Source organism: Podarcis vaucheri (assembly GCF_965113315.1).
Source record: "Podarcis vaucheri genome assembly, chromosome: 2".
Classification (NCBI taxonomy): domain Eukaryota; kingdom Metazoa; phylum Chordata; class Lepidosauria; order Squamata; family Lacertidae; genus Podarcis; species Podarcis vaucheri.
Window position 1 is genome coordinate 87334122 of NC_138760.1, and position 24738 is coordinate 87358859.

A 24738-nucleotide genomic window follows, 5' to 3' on the forward strand; every position below is an offset into this window, starting at 1 on the left:
GATTGCACTGTTAGATGCCCCATGCATTGTCAGAGACACACACCATATTTTCATACGCCAACAGATATTAGTAGTAAAAATTGATTTCATTTCCAACCTGGCCCAGAGCTTAATATTGGTTGCATTATCAAAATGGCTTGAGTAACAGTAAAGAAACAGAGGAGGGCAAAGACTTTGTTTTTATTACCCTGAAAAGCCCACGTTACTGGGGGTATGACTAATGCCGACACCATTATGAAACAGCTTGCTAGTCCCTGTAATAATCTAGTGCTTTAGAAGTGATACTTTAGAAGAAACTAACCAGAAATAGCAGACAACGATACTGCAGCTAATGGAACCTCAACTACAGATTAAAATTAATACAAATCTGTCAAATTAAAGATCCCACTTTAATTAACTTCATTTAGTAATGTTCAGAACAGATGGTAACTCAGTTTTCTTTAAAAAAAAATATTTCTGGAATAATTCATACGACCCCGTTAAAGGAAATGAAGTTCTTCTAATTCCCAATCAAGTCCCCTTAATTGTTTTCCAAAGTATCTGACTTCGTAACGTATTACAAGAAATAATGGAGAAGGACACCCGTTTGTGCAGCTTATTGTTTGATGGCAACCTTCATGTGCCCCGCCCACTTCTGTGATCTTTTGGGGGGTGGAGCTCCAAGAGTGGCGACTGCATTCAGATCCCCACTGCAGCAAATCATCCTCTTCTCTCTCGTCTCTCATTGTCCTGCAGTGCTGCCTTGCGTTTGCTTCTTTCTCCAGCTCCTCTTGATAACTGCAGCAAAACAAGAAGCCATCCAAAATGGTGAGCTCACATAGTTTCTGGAGACACAGCAGGACCCAGTTCAGGTCAGCAAAGGCTTCTTGCAGCCACACTTTCATTTCACTTTTTATTGTATTGTTTCTGTTTGGTCAGATGCCATCTTGAGTAGTTTTAGAGAAAGGTGATGGGTAGATGATTAAACAGACAAAAGGAATATTTCACCATTCTAACTGTGGAGGCTCCTGATCTATAGTTATCTGCAATGGAGATGCATATAGAGGGGTAGTCTGCTTTTTCAAGAAGAACCTGAAGTGGGTCACATTATCCCTTCTACCAGCAAACTGGAGCTATCTCAGTAGGAAGGCTACGTTTCGGGTACTGGGTTGCAGCCAACAAAAATAATGCATGAGCAGTATGATTTCCACTCATGCAATGGAACTTACTCTCCCTCTCCTTCCTCCCAATACAGCCTGTAAGGTAAAGGGACCCCTGACCATTAGGTCCAGTCATGGCCGACCCTGGGGTTGCGGCACTCATCTCACTTTATTGGCCGAGGGAGCCAGCGCACAGCTTCCAGGTCATGTGGCCAGTATGACTAAGCCGCTTCTGGCGAAACGCCGTTTACCTTCCCACCGGAGTGGTACCTATTTATCTACTTGCACTTTGACGTGCTTTTGAACTGCTAGGTGGGCAGGAGCAGGGACTGAGCAATGGGAGCTCACCCTGTCGCGGGATTTGAACCGCTGATCTTCTGATCGGCGAGTCCTAGGCTCTGTGGTTTAACCCACAGCGCCACCCGCATCCCTAATATAGCCTGTACACCCCCTCAAAAAAAACAACAAACCCCAACACCCCTGCTCTGGGGGGTTCCTACAACCCCTGGAGGAGGAGGAAAGGAAGCTGCATTGAATGAGCAGAAGTCATTCTACTTGTCGAATATTCTTGGGATTCAGCCCATGTAATAATAATAATAATAATAATAATAATAATAATAATAATAATAATAATTTATTTGTACCACGCCCTTCCCGGTTCAGAAAACTGGGCTCAGAGCAGCTAACAACAAATTTAAAACACTTAATTGTGATACAACAAAAAACAGTATAAAATACAGTATAAAAGAATGAATAACAATAAATTTAAAGTTCTAAAATCAATTTAGGGGGAAATCCACCCAATAAACATTAGATGATCACCAGGGCTAGCTGGCTAAATTAGTCCTATCTGGGCCAGCAAGGAGGCCAGGGGAGAATTAGCTGTGGGATCCCAGAGCGGGTAATCTTCATAAAAAGGGGAGGGGGAGGGAAGGAAGGGGAATAAAAGATCAGGCTAAATTCAAGTTGAAAGTGGTGTAGGGAAGCTGATGTAGTAAAGCATCAGAAGCCAGAACTGTAGACATTTGTAACTCCAGTTGAATACAGGGGTGAAGATAGTGTAAGGGGCACCACTCATCACCTGTCATGATATTCTGCCCCAGTTGCAGCCTCCAAACCAGTCATAAGGGAAGCTCCACACAGAAGGTACTAAAATAGCCTCAGTTGTCACTCAGTGCATGAGGCACAGTGGCTAAGCTATCCTTGTCCAGGAAAGGCACAGTTGAAGACTTGTGCTCTTGGCCATGGAGACCACACCTATAGATATAGTTTTAGAGATTGATGCAGTTCTATCAAGGGCTGTGTACAAACCATACATTTAAAGCACATTTCTGCTTCAAAGACACCTTGGTTCAGTATTGTACTACCTATGCCAATAACTATTGTAGACTCCACAGCCTTTCCCCAAAGATAAGTGACATAAATTAGAAATCTGGATCCTAACCAACTGCAGCAAAGTGTAAAATCAAGGTATAGTCTTTCCCTCTTTATTCTAAAAACAATATGCATTACTTCAGTACTGGAAATAGTCTTATTTAGAATGCTTTTTTCCTTCCATCACACAGGAAAAAATTAAAAATGAATGCTTCACAGTTTATTAGCACGTTAAAAGTAAGTCTGCGGTTCAGACATTATCCATAGAATTACCTAACAGTATCCGTATGCTGTTATAAAATGCATTTCCAATATGTCTGTGAATAGTACAACACTGAGAATAACATGCTTCTGTCTGTAGTTTTTAATAAATGATGTGTCTGAAAAGATTATTTTAAAAGTTTTTCTTTGTCCTAAAAAATACACATGTGACAACATACAAGGACAATTTACATCAGGTTACATAATATAGAGATGATGTACAGTGGTACCTCAGGTTACAAACTTAATTTGTTCTGGAGGTCTGTTCTTAACCTGAAACCGTTCTTAACCTGAGGTGTGCTTTCACTAATGGGGCCTCCCGCTGCCACCGCGCAATTTCTGTTCTCATCCTGGGGAAAAGTTTTCAACCCAAGGTACTACTGCCAGGTTAGCGGAGTTTGTAACCTAAAGTGTTTGTAACCCGAAGTGTTTGTAACCCAAGGTACCACTGTATAACCTTTCAAGTTGCTAGCCCTGGTGTGTGTGTGTGTGTGTGTGTGTGTGTGTGTGTGTGTGTTTTTAATGGAATGCGGTAAATAGTATTTTCTGAATTCTCAGAAACAAAACTATTTGGGACTATGAATCCAGGTCAAGAGTCATAGAAACTTGGAGCTGGTATAGTCCTATCTCTCCTGTTGACACTCAATGTGCTAACCCTACAATTGCCACCAATATGTCCCAATATTTCATACTTCGCACATCTAAATCCTTTGCATTAATCCAATCCCGTTAAAACTGTAAAAGCCTGCAAAACTAAAACATTAAACAACAGCTGCTGCAACAACAACAATAACAGTATTTGAATTACACATACTTTTAAGTAATTAGCTGAGGTTATTCTCAAGCAGAATTATTGGTTTATCATCTATACTGGAGAAGTAAATGAAAACTGCAAACTGTTTAACACTGTTGGGGCCTGATCCAAAACCTTTTCATGTTAATGGAGAGATTCCCATTGACTTCATTACAAGTTCGGATCCAACTCTGGCACAAGAAGAAGTGATTTCCACAGAGTTGGAAAGTTTGGGAGTTCCTGAAGTAGATCAAGTTACTAGTTCTGGCACATAAAACCTTTGCAAACTTTTTATGAAAACTGTAACACACTTTGCATTTTGCAAACTACATAGTTCCCATTCTTTGGGCACCAAGGATTACTCCAAGAGATATATATACACAGGAAGCACCCATGTGAATTAACAAGAAGCACATGCTCCAACTATAAGAACCATCTATGACTCCCCCCCTTTGCACCAGGTTGGGAGCTGAATAAAACAAGTTTGCAATTTCCCAATGTTTTTGATGTTTTACAAGCTGAAGCATCCCTTCACACTCACTGAGGCTGTTGAAACAAACATTCTGCTCAAATAAAGGAACGAGGACGAGCAATAAAATGCAGAAGGCAGATTTGTTATTTAGCTGCCCCTTCAGACTTCAGCAAACAATATCAAAATACTTGAATGAACCTCTTCTCTATCGGCTGATCCACTCATCAAGAAACTGCACACATTTCTACAAAAAGAGAAATGGAGAAGTGCAAGAGGGAGGAAGAAGAATCTTGCTTTCCAACACCTGCTAGAACTGAATGCAGTTTGCATCATTCTCTCCGGTTACTGTATATGCAGAACACACAACGCTGACACATTCCAGTCATAAACAAAGCACCTACTCATACAGTGATTTCAGGGGAACCCATTTTCCTAGTAAGTAACTTAGGGTCACATTCTGAGGGAAACATCCGTTCACAAGGTACCACTGCCAGTACTCCTCTCTCTCTAGTTGCCCTCAGTGTGCAACTAGAAGCCTGACAACCTGTATGACATTGCTGTAGAAACTGCACCATTGCTGGATAGGGGTGATGGGAGTCCACACCATCTGAAGGGTCATCGATTCCCCACCCTGGCTGTACAGAGAAAGACTGTATGACAGGGCTCAGGGTTTCTAGCACCAGGACCACATATTTCTATGTAGGGGCAATGGCACTCTTCCATAGGCTGGAATTCTGGATTAGGCCCCATACCTGTGTTGCCCCAAACCTGTGTGCATGAGCACACCTGAGGCTCTAAAACAGATTTCCACGCGGAAGCGCAAAGAATGACCCCGTTCTAAAACACAGCAGACCTTCAGGAGACTTTGGTGAAAGCAACTGACACTCAGCACCAGCACTGCGGAGTAAATATTGCATGTTGGGAACAGAAGGATGCAAAAGGGTCCTATAGTTTGCGACTGTTCTTCAGATTGTTTTTCTTTGGAATAAAGACACCTGCTGCCTGACGGACCCACTTGGTACCTCCATCCCTTTCCTTTCCAGAGTGATTTGCAGAAGGAAGCAGAGGGATAGGGTAAACACAAACGGGTGAAAGGGGAAGCTGTTTAATAACGGTAGTAAAATGCAGGCTATTTTTGACATCTGGGTTAATGTCCATTCTGTTCCAGATGCTTTCCAAATGTTTGCGGCAAGAGAAACTCATTAACAAAATTCTAAAGTGTCCTCTTCTGACATATTACACATGGGGCCCACATAGAAGGCAAACAACTGACGTGGAAGTAAGCGAAAGACTGGGGTAGGGGGTAAGGGATAGATTTCTGCATTTGGGCAGTCAAAACTGAATTTAATAAACCAAGAAATGAATGATCCTTTTGTCCGTGCCTGCAGCTCCTTCACTCCTCCCTTCTCAGTGCCCTGGGATTAAACCAGGAAGTCTCTAATTAACCACAGTTTCCCATTTCATATGTACTGGGAAACTATGGTTACCAGCTTTGGAACAAGCCAGAATCATAAACCACATTTGTGGAATGCTCTCCCCAGGGAGGCTCGCCTGGCGCCCTCATTATTCAGTACATCTTTAGGTGCAAGGCAAAAAACTTTCCTCTATAATAAGGCCTTTGGCCTTTAACTATCTGTGCCCTTTTTGAAGTGGACGGGATGTTTTTAATGTATTCCTTTTTCTCTTAGCATTAATGTATCTTTGTGGGGGGCGGGTTGTCTGACTGTCTGTTTGGTTGTAAGTTGCTTTGGGTGGCCCTGGGCAAGATAAAGCAACTAACCAATTCAGTAAGTAAGTAAGTAAGTAAGTAAGTAAGTAAGTAAGTAAGTAATAATTTTAAAGTTAGTTTAAAGCATAGTTCTGCTCAATTGTTCTATAAGTCTTTGTTTTGAGTCTTCTAACTGGTCTTTTAAAAAAAATTACTATGCCACTAATTGTGATTATTTCATATCATTATACTTATTTTGCGTTTATGACAATGAGAGTCACCCTGGTGAGCTATGTCCCAAAAGGTGTCCTATAAATAATTTTATCAATATAAACAACGGTTTTATTACTGGGAAATTGATATCTAATTAAGCATTGGGACTATCCAACTACCATTCATACAGTATTAGGTTACTTCATTGTCATTTTGTCTTAATATATTTAAATGTGTCACCTGAATTTGCTGTCAGCTCTCTTTACTGAAGAAAGCACATCCATTATTGTACTTGGAGTGTAAAATCACTGAGTTTGTGTTCTGCATTTTCCCGGGCATAAGAATATGATGACACAAGAACAACAGCTTACTCTTGCTTGAAAGGGGTTCATCCCCACTGCTAATTCTTATATCCCCCTATTATTAGCAGACAATATTTGAAAGGAGTAATGCGCTGATTGCTAGGCATGACTTAGGGCGTTTCCACATGGCAGTTCAGTGTGGATTTGAAGCTCCTCATGCCTGCGGGATTTCCCCAGCATCTACATGACATTCTCTCATCTGCACTTTTTTGCCTTTGGATCTGCAAGCTGCTGATCCATACATAAACCAATCTGGGACAAAATCCTACAAGTCTTCACACTTTGCCCAGCTGTGGACGCACTGAAGCACACGTTAGCTTCAAGTGTTTGTGGACAGCTCTTTGCGTGTCTGGTGATGTTTCCTTGGCTGCTTTCTACTGTCTAACCATTGCTGAGAGCAACCTTCTCAGAGCCAAAACTTTCAGCGCTGGAGGAAGGGTCTGAAGATCGGAGGCACCTATGCCTCCTTCTGTCTAGCTGTTCTTTGTGACGACAAGACACTCCTTGGCAAGCTGCAGATTTTCCTCCCCATAAAAGTGATCTACTGTGAGAGAGGGGTTGCTCTACAGTGAGCACTCCACGCAGAGCGGATAGACCAGCTCTCTAGGAGGCTGCCTCACTCCTTGGGGTAGGAAGCCCAGCACAAGGCATGCACAAATCTTTATTATTATTTAGTTGTCTTGTGCAAAACTGCTAATGGGAAAAAGAGCTTTTTATAAAAAATAATAACAACATTGACCTACAATGACCATCTTTGGTTCTGTTTTTGTATGCACATGCACATAACCTGTGTCCGAAAGCCCAAAGAAGGGAAAGGAATGAACAGGTGGTTCATTTTTATTATAATTATCACCATCATTATCCTCTTTCTTTCCTACCCCCCTCCAGTATATTTCTGGAAAGCCACCATCTTCCCCCATCCCTATGCTGAAGGGCACCACCACTCCCTGTATCAGATTGTCCCCCAAATTTGACCTGGAGTTATCTGATGCTTCCTTGCTCTCTTCCTACACAGCACTGTGATTGGTGGGTGCTGCTGGTCCCCCCTTCACATTCCATTCTCACTGCTGCATCCACCAGGCCCCTCACAGTGTGGTCCGTGTCTCCCAGCTTCTGAAGAGCCTTGCTTCTCCCATCCCAACAGGCAGCTTCAGGTCACCCACCACACGCCTGAAATCCGGCCGCCACATTGTTAACCACCCTCCCACTGTTGCAAGGATTCCTTGCATGTGGCCTAGTAGCCTCTGTGCTTCCTTTCCCCGCTTCCCTATAAAATGCTGTGTGGTAACCCAGCATGTTAGAAATTCTCCGTGAAGCATTCTCTGCAAAGTAGCCAAGCGGTTTGGAAACTACCTATTAACTTCACAGCGCCAGCCCACATTGCAGCATACCTGATTCCCGTGGGACTACTTAAGACATGACCCTGTGGAATGGAGTCCCACCATTCCAGCCAACAATGTCATCATCACTTCGGAGCAGCTGAGGGTAAGGCTTCCCCCAAGAAAACTGCAGTTGCAAACATCATCAGAAATTTGCAACCCAGCTGTGAACACAAGACACAGCATCAGGAGGTTTTTGAAAACCATTACTGGGTTTGCTTTCTGCATAAATCTAAACTGTGATTTTTTCCCTAATGGCAGTGTATGATCTGACGTGACTTAAAGCAGTCTTGGTCCCAACATACAGAGGTTTCCCATTGTGAATGAAGTTTGCTCAAAATCATAGTTTCGCAAGTGCAAAAACCGCGCAAGCACAACATTTAATCAAAGTTCCTATTTAATAACCAAGGATTCCTCTTCAAGTTGCATGTGTGTTAAAAAGTATCCAGCAAACAGAACTAGCTATGGGAAAAGAATTTTGACCTGCCCCCCCCAATACAAAATTTCAGCTAACTAGAAATGGAAAAGCAGCAAATACCAAGATGCCAAAGACACCTAAGACACTTGCTGAGTTAAGTGAAAAGGTAAAATCCAGTTTAAATTTATAGCATTCCTTCAGTGTCCCTCTAGGAGTTTGGCTTCTTGCCAGGGTTCCTTGTTAAAAATTTGTTAAACGTGTTTGGCATTAATGCAAACACAAAGTACTCATTTGTTACAAATTCTAATGGAATGCATTCATTTAAGGCAATGAAGTAGTTACCAGAAGAGAAAAAAAAAAGTTCATTAAGTACATTTTAAAAATACAATGATGTATGCGGTGCATGACTATGGCGCCCCCGTGGCTATATAAATATCTGACAGAATAACCACAAGTTCTGTTTGGTTTGAAACTGAAATCTTTTAAACATAACCAATAGAACAGAAACTGGTTTTGTTTGTTGTCAAAACTGATGTTAGTCTTTATTGTTTAGACCTAGTAAATCAACCAAAGTTTGGGTGTCCTGTTTTTTACTTCTCAGATCAATAACAATTCACAGGTTTAAGTAAAAGTGAAGGAAATCTCTTCATTTGAATTGTACACAAAGCTTGGCATGCTCTATCCAGAAAATGCTAAATCCGGAAAGCAACACAGACTTGGTAATTTAGGCATGCATCAAATAAAAACAAATGAAATAAATTCCATCAGTATTTGGAAATGTTAGTACATCAGCATTTCCAATCTGTACCCAAAAGGGGCAGCTTTAAAACTTATGTACTATAGAAAGAAAACATTATTCTTAAATTATTATACGGTAATAGAAATATTTTGTTTACTAGTGCATGTCATTTCATAGAGTACTTACAAGAAACATAGGCCATTGTAGAATTAAAAAGCAACTGAGGTTCAGTGGAGACAAGACTGCCTAGCAGACTTGAGCAAGTCAACTTTTCTTTACTTACTGTTTGTTAAATGTGAACGGTGGGGATTTACTTCATATGATTCTAGTGAAAACAATTCAGCAAATGCGAAGTTTTTTGGGGGTTGCATTTCCTGGCTACACTCCTTATGTTGCACTGCATTTGATGCTCTTGCAGCCATCCATGTGTTCAAGAGTCTACTTCTGCAGTGGGGAGGCTTTTCAACTCATGGAGGTTGTCCACACAGTTTAGAACTCTGGTCTTTTAGGGTTCCAAAGCATGTAGGAAGCTTACATGAATAGGGTGGGTTTGCCGCTGCAGAAGTGGAGAGCTCTGGAAACTCTGTCAGGGATGCAATAAAGCAGGCAGGGCCAGGGAGAAAACTCCCAACCTTCCTCTCATGGGATCATAGTCATGCAGGGCAAAGAATCCCCAGATAAGGCTTTTGGTAGGTCATTTTCAAAGCCTATAGACGAAAACAGGTAAAAGACAGAGATCATGCTTACGACACTATACCTTTAAAGCATGTTCAGAGTTTGTTCGTTCTTTCCCTCAAAGCATTCTGGGCACTGTAGTTTGTTAAGGGTTTCAGAGAATTGTAACTCTGTGAGGGGTAAACTACAGGGCCCAGAATTCTCTGGGGAAAAGAGTGTGCTTCAAAGCTGTTTGAAAGGTACAGTGTGTTCGCAGCCTACGATTCACAATTTCCTCTTAAGGGAGAGGTGGCTGCAGTACTTAAAGGCTTTTCACAGCAAAACACACCCAACGAGGCAATATGGACACGCTCTATCACATCTTGTTATTTTTGTTTCCAATACATTGTGCTATTATGTTCATCTGCACAAAGGATCTAAAGGCAAAATTGCAGCTGGTGCCTGAATTAGTTTGTGGGTCTGATGAACATCCCAGGTTGCCAAAAAATAGAAGAAGAAAAGGCTAGAATCACTAATCTGAGTTAGGAATAACAGTAGATGCCCCAGGAGATTCATAAAATGAAATGGATCAAACTCTTGGGGGAAGGAGTATCCTTGAAAGTTAGCAAGCAATTTCTTGACTAAGCTAGATGACTTACCTAGACAGGATGCTGTCCCTACAGGGAACGGCTGTAAATCAAATCTGTAAAATGGACATGACTTGATAGATTCCACTCCCGCTCCTCAACCACACACATAGCAACATTTGCCCTGTCTCATATATTTATATATGCATATCAAGAGCCCTAAACACAGATTGTGGAAATGTAAGCTGGCCTAATGCATATTTTTCAATATGTCATTTCCCCCCCCCCTGAGTGCAAAACAGAAGCTGGCATGACAGAATCAATACATTGTTCAGAATGACCCTGCCTCAAATCCCTTGGTTGTCAAAAGGCAATGTCCTGCGTTGCTTCTGCTTGCTGAGCTTTGGATCAGGCTCAGAGAAGGTAGTGATGATGATCACACTGTGTAAACAAGCGCTTATTTACCCAGCTCCATTTGACCATATGGCTTGCTTTATCAAGACATCAACATCTCCCCTTAAAAGCCAGAGTGCGAGGCTCCTGGAACATGTCCCTAAACTTTAAAGCACCGTAGAAAGAGAAAGTGTGGAGCCGAAGTGGCTCAAATAACAAAGAGGTCCCTGCGAGATCCTAAAAACTGTCAATATTACCAATCACTTAATGAAATCTGAAGGAGGCTTGTTTTTTTCCCTTCCTTGCTGATGTGGAATGCCATTTATTCTCATGCTAGGGACTAATTATGGGGCCTTTTTTTGTGAAGATCAAGGTTTTGCGATCTCTGCTTCTTAATAACATGGTTTGCCTGTCTGCCACCTGGGACGAGGCAAGGCACTCTCTTTCACTCCTAAACAGCAGGCACCGCCTTAGGCCACTACAAGTGCAGGCAGGAAACCATGCCATGTTCAAGCCATTTAACCACTTCGGCGCTGGCATCCCGTAAGCAGCATCAATGCCCTGAGCAGGCAATCGTAAGTAATGAACTTCCTCTCCGCATCCCACCCCACTCTAAGTAGAATTCGTCCCCTTTGACACCAAGGGGCCTACGATGGAGGGAGTGATGACAGTCACAACTAGATTTAATTGATTGGCAAAGGACTAGATGGGGCTTTATGACAGCCAAAGCTAAGGAGGCAACACTTTGTGAAGGAATAAAATGCCCTTTGATTTGGGCTCGATTTGGGGTTTCGACACAAGCTGAAATCCTGGGGCTTGAGGAGGGAAGTGGTTAAATGAAAACTGTACGGAGTCACCCCACCCCACTCTGGCTGCAATCTGGTAAGTCATCTTATTAGGAAATTGTGATGCCCTATTTGCTCTAGACTGTGGCTTGTCTGCTCCACTGAAAGACTTCCTGCTGGGACCTTTGTGGCACAACAGGGGGTAGGAAAGGCTGCTGCAAGATGTGAGCCTTGGACAGGAGCAGCCAGAGCAGCAGGAGCACTAAGCTGCAAAGAATTAGACATGTAACAACTTAGTAAAAAAGCACAGGCAGTGATTGAGGTTGGCCCTTTTGCTGTTGACACATTCTGGCCCCCGTAGGTTGTGGTCAGTAAGCCCATTAGAGCAGCAGTGTGGCAACAGCGTGCGACGCGAGCTCAATGTGTTTCTGTTTTATTTCTCAATACTGGGCAAGAGCGGAATGAAACAAGGCAGTAGTAACAGATCACAAATGCAGTTGCAATTGTCAAGGAGGCAGACTTAATTCTCAAATTATTTTTGGCAGATGGGGAGGGGCAGAATCGATATCTTTCTTTTTTGCACGGCAGTTTCAATGTGGTGCCTGCTGTGTGTTTAATAAATAAAAAAGGAGAACAGCAGTTAAGGGATAGTTTCCCTTTTATGGCCTACAAAATAAGCTCAGAAGGTTAAGCGATCATAGAGGTGTAGGAAAAAAAAGACAGGAGGCATGAACCCACTCAGATCCCGTATATGATCAACCCCATTCATTGGCTAGCGCATTGATCAAATCTACATTGCTCAGCAAAAGAGGATTTTGTAAAGATATGTACAAAATAGATGACTTTGGAGAGGGACACATTTCAGAATGGGTGAAAGGAGCAGTAAAACAATGATCTGGACTCACAAAGGAAATAATCTAATCTAGATTGTGTTCCCCTTTTAAAATAAGAAACAGCCTGTCAGTTAAGGCAGACACTGGCCTCGCTATGCTGACTTGAAAATGCTTATTTCCAGCCTCCATAGGGATCACACAACTTGGGAGTGGTGTGAGGTTTCTCTTACCTGCCAATTAGGGTAACCACAAGTTCCTAAAAACAGGGAGGATTCCTTGCATTAAAAACAGATATACCCTAGCATTTTGTCCCGGTTTTTGTAAACTCTTGAGAACCAGACACCTGAAGGAGCCACCGTCCAATTTGGTTATGCAAAGGCTGCCAGTGACAACCAACAGAGTGCCTGCCTGCCTGCCTCAAAGGCATCTTTGGCCACAAGAACCTCTTACATGTCACAACCCTGTTCTTCAAACCCACTTCAAAAGCATCAGCTCAGGCGTTCTTAAGTCCACCTGCCCCATATGTATTATTCCTTTCCCTAAATCACAATTTCACCGCTCTTGAACCTTGGTGCTTGTTCTCTCTCTCTTCAGCTTCCTAGTCCTGCAGTACCCTGTTCCCATTTTCTTTCACTACTATCATTCCCTCTTCCTGCTCCTGCTGCTGTTCTACTGCCATTTTGGCTTCAGAAACAACTCACACTCTCACTATCACCATTGTTTGATTTATTGGCTAGCCAAATCAGCATCAATGTGGGTCACTGGGAATTTGTATTCAACCTCAGACTAACAGATGATAGTCAATGCAACAACCTGAGAAAGTGGCCTGCGGACTGAAACCATGCAGATTTTGCTCCTCAACGGAAAAAGAAATCATATTTAAACAACCAGTGGTGATTACATTACAAACGCAGCATGCATTAATTTTTTAAAGCAGTACGTTCTTAGCACTATAATCGTGGAACAAACAAAATGGAAAAGGAAGGATTAAGCTGAGGAATATTAACTTGTAGCAGACGTCACAGGAAAAGTGAGGTCACTGTGGTCCAGGAAAGTGGTTAGAAGAAGGTTCTTAAGCAGGAGAGAAAGGTTGCTTGACCGAGGGGCTCAGTACCTATGGGCCTCTAGATGTTTTTGGATTCCATCTTCCACCTTAGCCAGTGTGCAGTTAGGAGTGATGCAAGTTGTATCCCAGTAGCATCCAGAGGCCCACAGGTTCTCCAACCCAGGTTTAGATGTCATGATCCCAGAGTAACAGTCAGACATACATGCCCCCATCTTTTCTCTCTTGCACCTCAATTTAATACTTCTGAGGTTTGCTAAACCATAGTTTCTTATGATTAAGGAATTCCTACAAACCAGAGTATCAACTCAGCATCACACTGTGGTTTGATCTTCTGGTTTGTAGGGACCGCTTAAATCACAGCTTCCCGATTCCAATGCCATGAAATACTGTGGTTTAACAAACCCCATGAATATTGAATTAAGATGCATGCGAGAAGGAAGATGGGAATGGGAGGATAAAGGAGATGAGGGAATGTGTGCACACAGCTTGTTTCTGGTCTAAGAAATAGCGTATTGTTGAACTGGGATAATTATATCAGGTGGAAGTTGTTCTAGGAACAGAAAGTCATATACATATGACTATATGGAATTGCTTCCTATTGAGCCAGACCACTAATCCATGTCATCCAATATTGTCTGCGCTACCTGGAAGTGGGTCTCAGGCAAAGGTCTTGCCCAGCCCTGTTATCTGAGAACCTTTAACTAAAGATGCCAGGAAATGAACCTAGCACTCTGCCACTGAACAATGTCTGTTATTTCTGGCGTGGAAAAACGTAAGTGGGAAAGCAGAACTTAAGGGTCCAAAGCCAATGAATCTGTATTAATTAAGGTCACCCAGAGAAGTGAGATGGAAAAAGAGATAGGGGATAGAGTCACCGATTTAATTTCTTCAGATGGAGAATACCTGTATATCTGGACTGCGTTACTGAATCTGCATGGATACATTATATGCAAACATGTATCTTGGACTGGTTGGTTGCAAAGGAGTGGTGGGAGGCACCAGTTGGGGAATCCCCAAGGGAAGAAGGCTCAGTGCCAGGGGATTGGTGCTGAGATTGGTGTGTCCTGGTGACCAGGGGAGAGAGGAGCTGGTTGCAGCAGAAGGCGGGGGACTCCTTGGATTCTTTAGCAGTCTGCCTCGTCTCCAGCTCCTCTCCTGTGAGTCTGGACTGCCTTCTGCCACAGTTTGCTCACTAAACCCTGTTCCCTCTTCAGCTCCCTCCTCCTCTTCTCCCCCTGATTTCTGAAAATTTGGCAACACTGGGAATTAGTGCCATTTTGCAGCTGTTGCTGGTGCAAGTGCAAAAGACAAGTCACACATTAAGTCTTCTTTACAAATTGCTTCCTGGAAATAACAAGGATGCACGGAATGCAGGGTAATTAGGACTGTGTAAGTCAGGTGTATGAATTCTGGAGTTGTATCCATAGATCTCTGGGAAACAAGAAGCAACCTGGGTATATAGCACATTAATAAGTGGAATGGGTGTTTGCTTTAGGGTGAGAAAAACAGAGAAGATTGCCCTGATCTTAGCCAACCTGTACTAGGAACCTATACACCTGACAGATAGCATAGGTGGCATAAGATCAAGACAATCCATTCTTCATCCCACCTTAATCTAAGAAGCAAGGTGCTTGTTGTAACCTTTAAAGCCTGCAAGATCCTACATACCTGTGATTGTGCCCTCTCCCAAACTAGTAGTGTTATTATATTATGGACTGAATTTGTTTGAGCACTGAAAAAGCCTGGTCTTGTGCAGTCATCCTCCCCACCTTCCTGGGATGTGGCAGCTGGAGATGGGTTGCTGATGAAGATTGCAGAGCCTGGGCTGGTTTACATAAGGAGAGGTGGTGCCTGAGATATTGAGGTTCTGAGACACACAAGGCTTCACAGGTCAAAAGTAGCACTTTCAACCGAGTCCAGAAACTAATTGTGCAGTAGGTCAGAATCAGTGCAAAGTGCTCAGTGGTTCTGGTCCTAATCAATAATCTGGCCACTGGAGAGGACTTCCGGGGTGGCGCCATCGGTAATGGCGGACTCCCTCTGATCCGGAGGGACCAGCTCCACGGGAAACGGGTCTTTCCCGCTACGGCGAAGCGGGGACCCTTTCACAAATCACAGGCGGAGGAAGCCTGTGACCATGGGACTCGGCAGGCACCATTAGCGCCCCCCAACCCGTAAAGGAACCCATTTACGGGCTCCGGAACGAAGAGGGGGAAGTGGCGCGGTGCTGAGAGTCAACTGCTTCTTCCGTGGAGCGAAGCCGCACAGCCGTTGCCGGAGAGCACTGCCTTTTTCCTGGGACAATTTGGCTTTTAAAACAATTACCCGTGAGTACTTTAATTTCGGACAATTGGACTTTGAATAATGATCTGCAAGTAGAAAGGAAAATTGGACTAAGAAATTCATCTCAATTTGGCACTGAAACGGGAAGGTCTAAACAGGAAGTCAGCCTTCCGTTTCTTGTAGATAGATTAAAGCAAAGATATGGTAAACTAGAGTTCAGAAAATCGCTTATAAAGGATTAACTTTCATCATTTAAAATTGTTGAACCCCCTTCGGAAGCAGGAGAAGAGGGGGGATTTTTTTCCGGACTGTTTAAACCTGCAGAAAGAGTGTAAAGCAAAGTAATTTTCCACCGTCTTGATCCTGGGAGCGGGTGTCAGGACTGACGTTCTTTGGGAAGCTCATTGACCAGAGACAAACGTCTTTGACAGATAGTTAAAAGAAGAGAAACATAGTGATTCCATTGTTCTCCTCTGCATTTTAAAGGAACAAATATTGACAAAATATTTGAAAAAGGAAACTTTGTTGTTAGATCTGCCTCTAAAAGAAAAGAACAAATAGAAGTTCTTCCCCTAGAGGGAGCCTGTGAAACTGTTATTAAATCTGAATCGGGGAGCTCTACAGCTGCAACAGATTACGATCGTGGGAATAGACTTCTGACCTTGCAGAACAATGTATTCAGAAGCTCTGATGAGTGCTTTCTGCAAAACAAGTGCCCTACTGGAACAGCTACATGAGAAGACGGACTTGATGACTGCTGCGATCGGAAATTTCGGACAGGTAGTGGGTAACTATATAGAGCCCACCCAGGAATCAAATCAGGAGTGTGCTCTGACAGATCAGATGAGGGAAGAGGATGTTGTTGAACCTCGGGCGCCAGAGATGGAGGGAGCTGTGGCCCAGCAGAAACATGAGTACTTGGAGCTGACAAATGAACTTGGAAAAGGCCAGATTTGGAAAGATAAAGTTTGGTTTGGTTTGGAAATGGGGGGTTGGATAGACCCCCCTATGCAGAAATGTTTGGACTTTTCAAGTCTGGCAATGGGCCGTGAGATGTTTGGGGTTGTGGGGGCTCTTAATTCTGGAGGGACTTTGAAACATGTTTTTAAATACCACATGGAGTTTAGTGTGGAGCATGGAAAAGGGATTGATTTGTCGAGAAGGGTCAAAAACACTGTCAAGTTGGAGTTCCCACGAGTGAAAGGAGCAGGAGACAAAGTAAAGTACAGGTATAAATATGAAGAAGAGCCGCGGAAGGGACATGGAAGAGACTTAAGGGACTCGGACATAAGATTTCCAGGTTAATGCGCTAGATTGATGAGATAGAAAGGACTGACAAAACCCGGGACCAGGAGGAAGAGACGCTGGATGAAGATTGGAAGGAAAAAAAATTATTAGGATATTGGATTTGTTTTTAAATTTTTGTGGTTTATTTTTGCCTTTTGATTGTGTTGTGTTATGTGCTTTGTTTTTATTTTTTTGATTTTGATTTTTATCAATTTGTATTGTTTGATTGTGGATTGTTTCTCTTATGTTTTTTCTCTTTCTTTTTCTTCTCTTTTTTTTCTGTAATTCTAAAACTCTTAATAAATATCATTTAAAAAAACAACAACAATAATCTGGCCACTGAATTCTGCATTACAGCTGCAGTTTCTGAACTGATTTCAAAGGCATAATAATCTAACCTAGAGCTCTCCAGAGCATAGACAATGGAAAGAAACTAGGTTGTCCCTGTCCAGATAGGGTCAGATGGAAGGCACTCTGAATCACAGAGGCCATTTGTGTCTCCAGTGACAGCAATGGGTTCAGGAGTATCCCCAAGTTGCATACCCATTCCTTTAGGGGGAATGCAACCCCTTCCAAAACAGGTTGAACTTCCCTCAGCTATGCCCCTTAACTGTGCACTAGTGGATTGAGCTTCAGTTTTTTTGCCCTCATCCACTCCATTGCTGCAGTGAGACACTGATACAGCACATCCACTGCCACACTTATAGATGTAAAGGAGAAATAGAGTTTCATGTCATTAGCATATTGATCACAACACACTCTACATCTCTGGATGACTCCACTCGGCAGCTTTGTATAGATATTAAAGGGTATGGAACGCCACACCAGTGTGGCTGGAGAGGATGCCAAGTGTGGCAGGAAGGTTCACAAATAATCAAAGAAACATCTAACCATTTCAGTGCAGTATACTGTAGTATCATTTATTTATTTATTTATTTATTTATTTGCAGAATATGGATAGATTATCTTTTCATAATGAAAGCAAAAACATAAAGTGATGGGGACAATCTGAATTGTATTTTCCAATGTATTTCTTATTAATGAAACAATTGGTGTGGTGTGAGCAAATATTTATTATGAAAGTGTGGCCCAGTGAAAAAAGTTTGAGAACCATTGACGTAGGGTATAAGATTAATGGCTATCCAAATACAAATGGTGGTATATCAACACTCTTAAAACCACTGTCATTAGCAGCTGGTAGCTTCACACTAATAGTACTTACTATTAGTAAGCACTTTTCAGTTTCAGCAGGCCAATAAATCTGATAAAATCTCCTCCAAATTACTGATACAAAACGGCCATTGGCCCAAGGTCCTAGATGTAAGCTGAAAGTTATATTCTTTCTGCACCTTAATTCCATCATGCTATGAACACTTCCTTCTGCCTCAAACATTAGTCTGCTTTGCTACATTTCAATAGACTTTCTCAGTGCTCCAGCTGTTAGATAAACTTTCAAGGATATTTTTGTGACAGGTACAAACCTAGACAGGAAACCTTAAGACAAAATCCCAAATTAATTATATGTCAACAGTCAAGCCACAAGAAGGAGCAATTGTCATAAATTTTTGAAGCTTAGAATCCAATTTTACTTGTAGGGTTCCCCCCCCCCAAAGAAGTCTACTGACTCACTGCTAAGCCAGTGCCAATAAAATGGTATATTTTACATTCTTGAACAGCTTGTTTTGGCTAAACAGAGAGGAAAGATGTTATGATTTTCCTTTTTTCGGAAAAACGAATCATATAAAATGACTAGAGGTAACATAGAATAGTGCAGAATGTACAAGGTAAAATTTCAGGGGGAATTGTGCCAGGGCAAGTGCTTTGAGGAATGGGCTGCAAAAAAGCTCCACAAGACATAACGCTACAGTCTCTAGTTGCATTTATTCCCATTTAAACAGGCACCTGAAGCCCTTGAAATGTGGGCTTTACTAGGACCCAACTCAAGAAGAGAAATTAAGAGCACCAGAAAGGCCACGTGTATGCAGGCAGGAATTACTACCCAGATCTCTTTCCTCACTGTTGTCAGCACTTTGAAATGCAGTCATCTTAAGTGTATGTCAACAGAGCCGTACTCAAAGTAAACTTATTGTAATTAACGGTCATGATTAACTTCCAGTCCATTGATTTAAATGGATCTATTCTGAAGAAGACTCAGCTGAATACATTCGTATGAGTTGTATCCAACAAAATCCTACCCAGAGTAGATCCACTGAAATTAATGACCGTAAGTTAGTCATGTCCATCAAATTCAATGAGTCTAGCATTGGATAGAAGAAGAAGAAGAAGAAGAAGAAGAAGAAGAAGAAGAAGAAGAAGAAGAGTAGTTCGGATTTGATATCCCGCTTTATCACTACCCGAAGGAGTCTCAAAGCGGCTAACATTCTCCTTTCCCTTGCTCCCCCACAACAAACACTCTGGGAGGTGAGTGGGGCTGAGAGACTTCAAAGAAGTGTGACTGGCCCAAGGTCACCCAGCAGCAGTATGTGGAGGAGCGGAGATGCGAACCTGGTTCCCCAGATTACGAGACTACCACTCTTAACCACTACACCACACTGGCTCTCAAACAGAACCATTTGGGCCAATTCACTTTACTGGCTCTTCCAGCAGAAGCCCATAGAAGGACTTATGCTAGCACAATGGGGCTTTCTTCTTCCCCTGTGTGCTGCTACTCCCCACAAACTGGCTCTGTGGAGGAGGGCTAGGGGAATTCTTCACGGTGTAGCATAAACTGGTCAGCAAGATAAGCCCAGTGAAGGTGAGTAGCGAAGAGATTCCTTCCTTACGCTCTAGGACAGGCAGAATCTACACGTCTAGTGAAGTTTCCCCTTCCTTTAAGGTACGATGAAGAATAAACGTCAAAGCTGGTGAAAAGGACCAGAGTCACGAAAAGTCCAGCAAATTTGCTTGCTTGTGAAATAAAAAATTCTAAACTAAAATTAGAGCTCGGATACAAATCTAAACGGACTGTAGCTCAAGAGATAGACATGATTTCAAAGGAGGCGAATTAGGAATACTTGGATTGTGAGGTAATATATCAGAGGTTACAGTACTTAAGTTATCGTTTGCGGTGAATCCAGAGAAACTCCTCGGATCAAATGTCTCCAGCTAATATATTCAGTGGGTTTGTCAAGGTTCCCTTGTCTCCACAGGCTTTTGAAGGCAGGATTTCTACCTTCGCAGGAGATGAAGAGTGACAGGGGAAAGGGGAGGAGGAGAGGCCACAGAGAATCAGGGAGGATTACATTTAATGCTGGTTAAGTGAATAACGGTAACCTGCTCAGTGAAATGTATTCGCTTACAGAAATGTGCCTCTCCTTATTATGTGTGCTCCTGGGCTGAAAAGCCTTTAAGGCAAGGTAATTTTCAACAATTCAAAACTCCTATTGATCACTAACACAACTCTTTGAAGGAACACATGCCTCACACCAGTTGTGAACAGAAACTGCTGTGAAAGCAGGCAGAATATTCCACACAGCTGATAAAATAATAGCTGGCCGGTAGTGCCAAGGAAAGAGAGGATTATTCCCCTCCCAAGAATTGTCGCGCTACCCACTGATCATTTACCCCATTCATTTCTATGTCCCTGGTTTCAGTTTATATGCAGCTATTATAAAAAAAAAGGCACCTTCCATTTCGTATGAATAGAATGAAGGCCTTGCCTGCCCTCAAAATTTACAGTGGTTTGTCAGTGCCAAGATGATGTAAACTCACTGCAGCAAAAACATCTGGAACCAGTAAGCAATTTTTTTACTGGGAGGATTGGGCAAAGAAAAAGCGCACACAGTTGGGGCACACTTTGTACAATCGTGTGGATAAACTCTATGTAGAATTATATTTCACACCAGGTTTCCAAATTACTGTTTTCGGAGCAGGGAGCTCATATTTTAGAAATACGTTGGGGCACAGTTCACTCACTCATTAATTTTCTCTGATTAATTTACATGAGGAAGAGCTAAGCACACATGGTTGCCAACTCTTCCACAAGCCTGTGTAATTGTGCCTTTAACAGCAGCAGATAATAATGCTGATTTCCAGGACATGAACAATTTCACCTTCTAATTCCTGTAGATAATATTTGTATGAAAGGCGCAACTACACAGGGTGATTTAAACGTTGGCAACCCTGTAAGCCCATGTTTAACTCCCTCACTAAAATCAAAGGGATTTAGAAGTGCTTAATTTGGCTGGATTGCACCCTTGATCTTAAATACTTAGACACAGAGCCACAATGAACAGAGCTCTGTTTGAAATTGTCTAGTGCATTTGAATGTGGAGGTTTCCAGCTGTACACTGGTGAACCACAAGACTAGTGGGGATTAGAGCTGAGCACAGTTTTTAGCTTTAATTTTGCATCCATTCAAGAAGCTTCAAAAATGTGTCAAGACGCTTAGAGAATTTATGGCTGTCCTTTTCTTTGTCACAAAGTTTGCCCTCCAAACCATGTTCTTCCTTCCTCTTCAAGGGTGACACAGATGTATTGTACAAACATTTGCTTTTGATCTCTGGTCCATTAGTTAATATTTCTGAATAGGGGAACAATGAGGCTGGCCCACCCTTTCCCATTTTTAAAATATGGTTGACATTTCAGAGTCATTAATCCCATATGTATAGAAGGGTTGAATGAACAGATTATGAAACAATGAGAAGTGGCCTACAGCTCCCTTTTTAAAAATTCCAGTCTTTGTCTTATTATTATAATTATTATTTCTTTAAAAAACCCCACATGAACATTCTCAATGGTTCTCTGTTCCAGAACCTCTGAATAAACCTTTGGTGTAATTAACCATTCTTCGACTGCTTGTGAATAGCATTGGTCAATACAAGCAATTGTCTTTCTGCCACAACTCTTTTCCTTATAAATGGGACACAGGCTGCAACAAATTTGTTCAAGAGTTAGTCTACAATTTTAATGTGGAATGATGATGATGATGAAAACAACAACAACAACAACAACAACAACAACAACAACAACAATAATTTATTTATACGACGCCCATCTGGCTGAGTTTCCCCAGCCACTCTCGGCGGCTTCCAATCAAGTGTTAAAAACAATACAGCATTAAATATTAAAAACTTCCCTAAACAGGACTGCCTTCAGATCTCTTTTAAAGATAGGATAGCTGCTTATTTCCTTCACATCTGAAGGGAGGGCGTTCCACAGGGCGGGACCCACTACCGAGAAGGCCCTCTGTCTGGTTCCCTGTAACCTCACTTTTTGCAATGAGGGAACCGCCGGAAGGCCCTCGGTGCTGGATCTCAGTGCCCGGGCTGAACGATGGGGATGGAGACGCTCCTTCAGGTATACAGGACCAAGGCCGTTTATACCCCGCCCATCTGGCTGGGTTTCACCAGCCACTCTGGGCGGCTTCCAACAAAATATTAAAATACAGTGGTCTGTTAAACATTAAAAGCTTCCCTAAACAGGGCTGCCTTCAAATGTCTTCTAAAAGTCTGGTAGTTGTTCTTCTCTTCATTAGACACTAATAAATCTAGTTATAGATTCCCACCAATGTGGTATCCCAATGCTGGTGATTCTGGGAAATATTAAGAGTGCATTTAGTGTTACTGGGGAGATCAGCCTTCTGAAGTCTGCCCTAGCACCTTGTCTCCAGAAATCTCCATGTTGCCTGTGAGTGGTATATCAAGCAGAGACTTGAGAGCTAAGGGGAAGATGCTCTGTGACAGGTTGATAATACTGTTTGGTGCTATAGAAATCCCCATGCAAATAAACATGTGGTCCTCCTTTAGTATGTACGCTGAGAGGTACTTCAGGAACATGGTTTTCTCTTTCTACCTGACCTCTAACTCAACCAAGCTATCCCAAGCACATCCTGATTTAACCTACTTCTGATCAACATTTCCACATGGAACTTTATTTGCACATTGTATGTTTTCGCAGTCATTACCCATGGAGCGAAAGAGATCCCAAAGGTACACAGCTCTATAAAGCCAGCCAGCCTGGAGACTGGCATCTCCCCTCCACCAGAGAAGACTGTGGAGAGTGCTGTAGGGAATAGGACCCTGGGTGGGCAGGTAGCATTGGGAACACCTGCTGCCCCAGCTGGGCATGTACCAGCTGCTGGGGCAGCTCTATAAAGTCACCACCGATGGGGCCACCATCGATGGGACAACATCAAAGTGAATCGTCCTTTTGGGGGCAGCACTTTGGGATGGAAAGAGAGTGTGGGCCAGCCAACCTTGTGGTAAAACATAATGTTACATGTTGAGCGCTCCTTTTACATGGTTATGTATGTATTGTGGTATTTTATGCATTGTGACTTGCTGTTATTTTTATTGATTATAGTTTAGTAATTATTTGATATAATGGTTAAGAGTGAATTTCTGTTTATTATTTGCTGATATTTAATTTTATTATGTACTATTATAGTCTAATGGGTTATTGATTATTATTTCATTTTATATAAGTTGCTTATTTTAAAGTTATGCTTTTATTATGAATTTTTGATTTGGATCAGATTGTTATAAGGTGTGTGGTCCTTTTTCTATAAGTTGTTGTTTCTTCAGCTTGTTAACCACCTTGTGTATCACAACAAAGAAATGTGGTATACAACTTAAAAGTGAAATGAAAAATTGAAAAAAATGAAGTGAAACGAAATACACATACAGTGGTACCTTGATTTAAGGCTGTAATCCAGTCTTAAAACAAAGTGGACTTAAAACAAGGCGTGGTTTCCCATAGAAAATAATTGAAAATGGATTGATCCATTGTAGAAGATGAAAAAAAACCCCTAAAACAGCAATTTAACACAAATTTTACTGTCTAACAAGACTATTGATCCATAAAATGAAGGCAATAATCAATGTACCTGTACGATAAATAAACAAGACAGTATTGTAGATGAAAAAAATTAACATTTATTTTTTTTCTTATGTGCACTGATGATAGTCATTGTTCGGCTGGGGGGGGGGCTTTTATCCATTTCTGCAATCACACAATCAACCAGTAGCTGAACTGGGTTCCACACAGTCACAAGTAAGTCACAAAAACGAAGTCACAAGCTACAGTCACAGGTGTGTCCCATAAAACAAAGTCACAGTCAAAAAACCAAAAAAGCCACACAAACCAAAACGCAAGAAAATAGCAAAAACAAAACCTCCAAATATCACCTCTGTGTTGCTCGGGACTCAACAGTTGGCAGATACAACATGAAGCCTCTGATTAGCAATGAGGGACTCAATTACCGTATTTTTTGCACCATAACACTCACTTTTTTCCTCCTAAAAAGTAAGGGGAAATGTCTGTGAGTGTTATGGAGGGAATGCCTACGGGTGGCATGCCTACGGATTTTCCTCCTCTAAAAACTACGTGCGTTTTATGGTCGGGTGCGTGTTATAGAGCGAAAAATACGGTAACAAGCGAAACACACTCAACAGGAACCAGACGATGAAAAGCAACCCCTAAAACATCAGCCAGACCCGACTTATATAAAAAAAAAATGACTCAACCTGGAGCACTCATTTCCGGGTTGCAATTGGACTTAGTCCAAAATGGACTTATAATAGACTGGACTTTAGTCAAGGTACCACTGTACTTAGACGCAACTGGTATTCTAGGAAACTTTGTTCCCTAGAAAACCCCTCAAGTGATTGAACTTAAGAGGTCCTAAAAGGCATGGATGGGGAACAGGATCCAGATGGAAGGCCAGAGCTTCATGTCTGCCATTTTGACCTAGGGTGGGATCAACCATCTGTCAATCCTCTGACATCACAACTACATCAGATGACACAAAAGCACTTTTTTTCTTTGTAGGTATAGCTTGTGCCATGCTTGTAGAAAAGTGTCCTTGACATTGCCAGCTTGAATTCAAGCCACAGGTAGAATCAGGAGCTCATACAGAGTATACTTCCAATTCGTTTTCCCTGTAGCTACAGTTTGAGGTTTCCTGCACCTGACGTAATATATGGCACCAAGCTGAGGAAAGTTGAACATGGTTTGTTAGACTGGATTAAGGAGCTTAGGACTCCTTCCTGC

At 42.1% G+C, this 24738-nt stretch overlaps 1 protein-coding gene across 8 annotated transcripts in view; it reads right to left on the minus strand.

Moving 5' to 3' along the window:
- Positions 1 to 370: 370 nt before the first annotated feature.
- ERC2 (ELKS/RAB6-interacting/CAST family member 2) overlaps positions 371 to 24738 on the minus strand; it is a 529811-nt gene continuing 505443 nt past the window's right edge. For all 8 annotated transcript variants that reach the window (XR_014216005.1, XR_014216006.1, XR_014216007.1 and 5 more), the window contains one exon: positions 371 to 777. The gene's annotated coding sequence lies outside the window, so the exon portion shown is untranslated. The remainder of the gene's footprint in view (positions 778 to 24738) is intronic.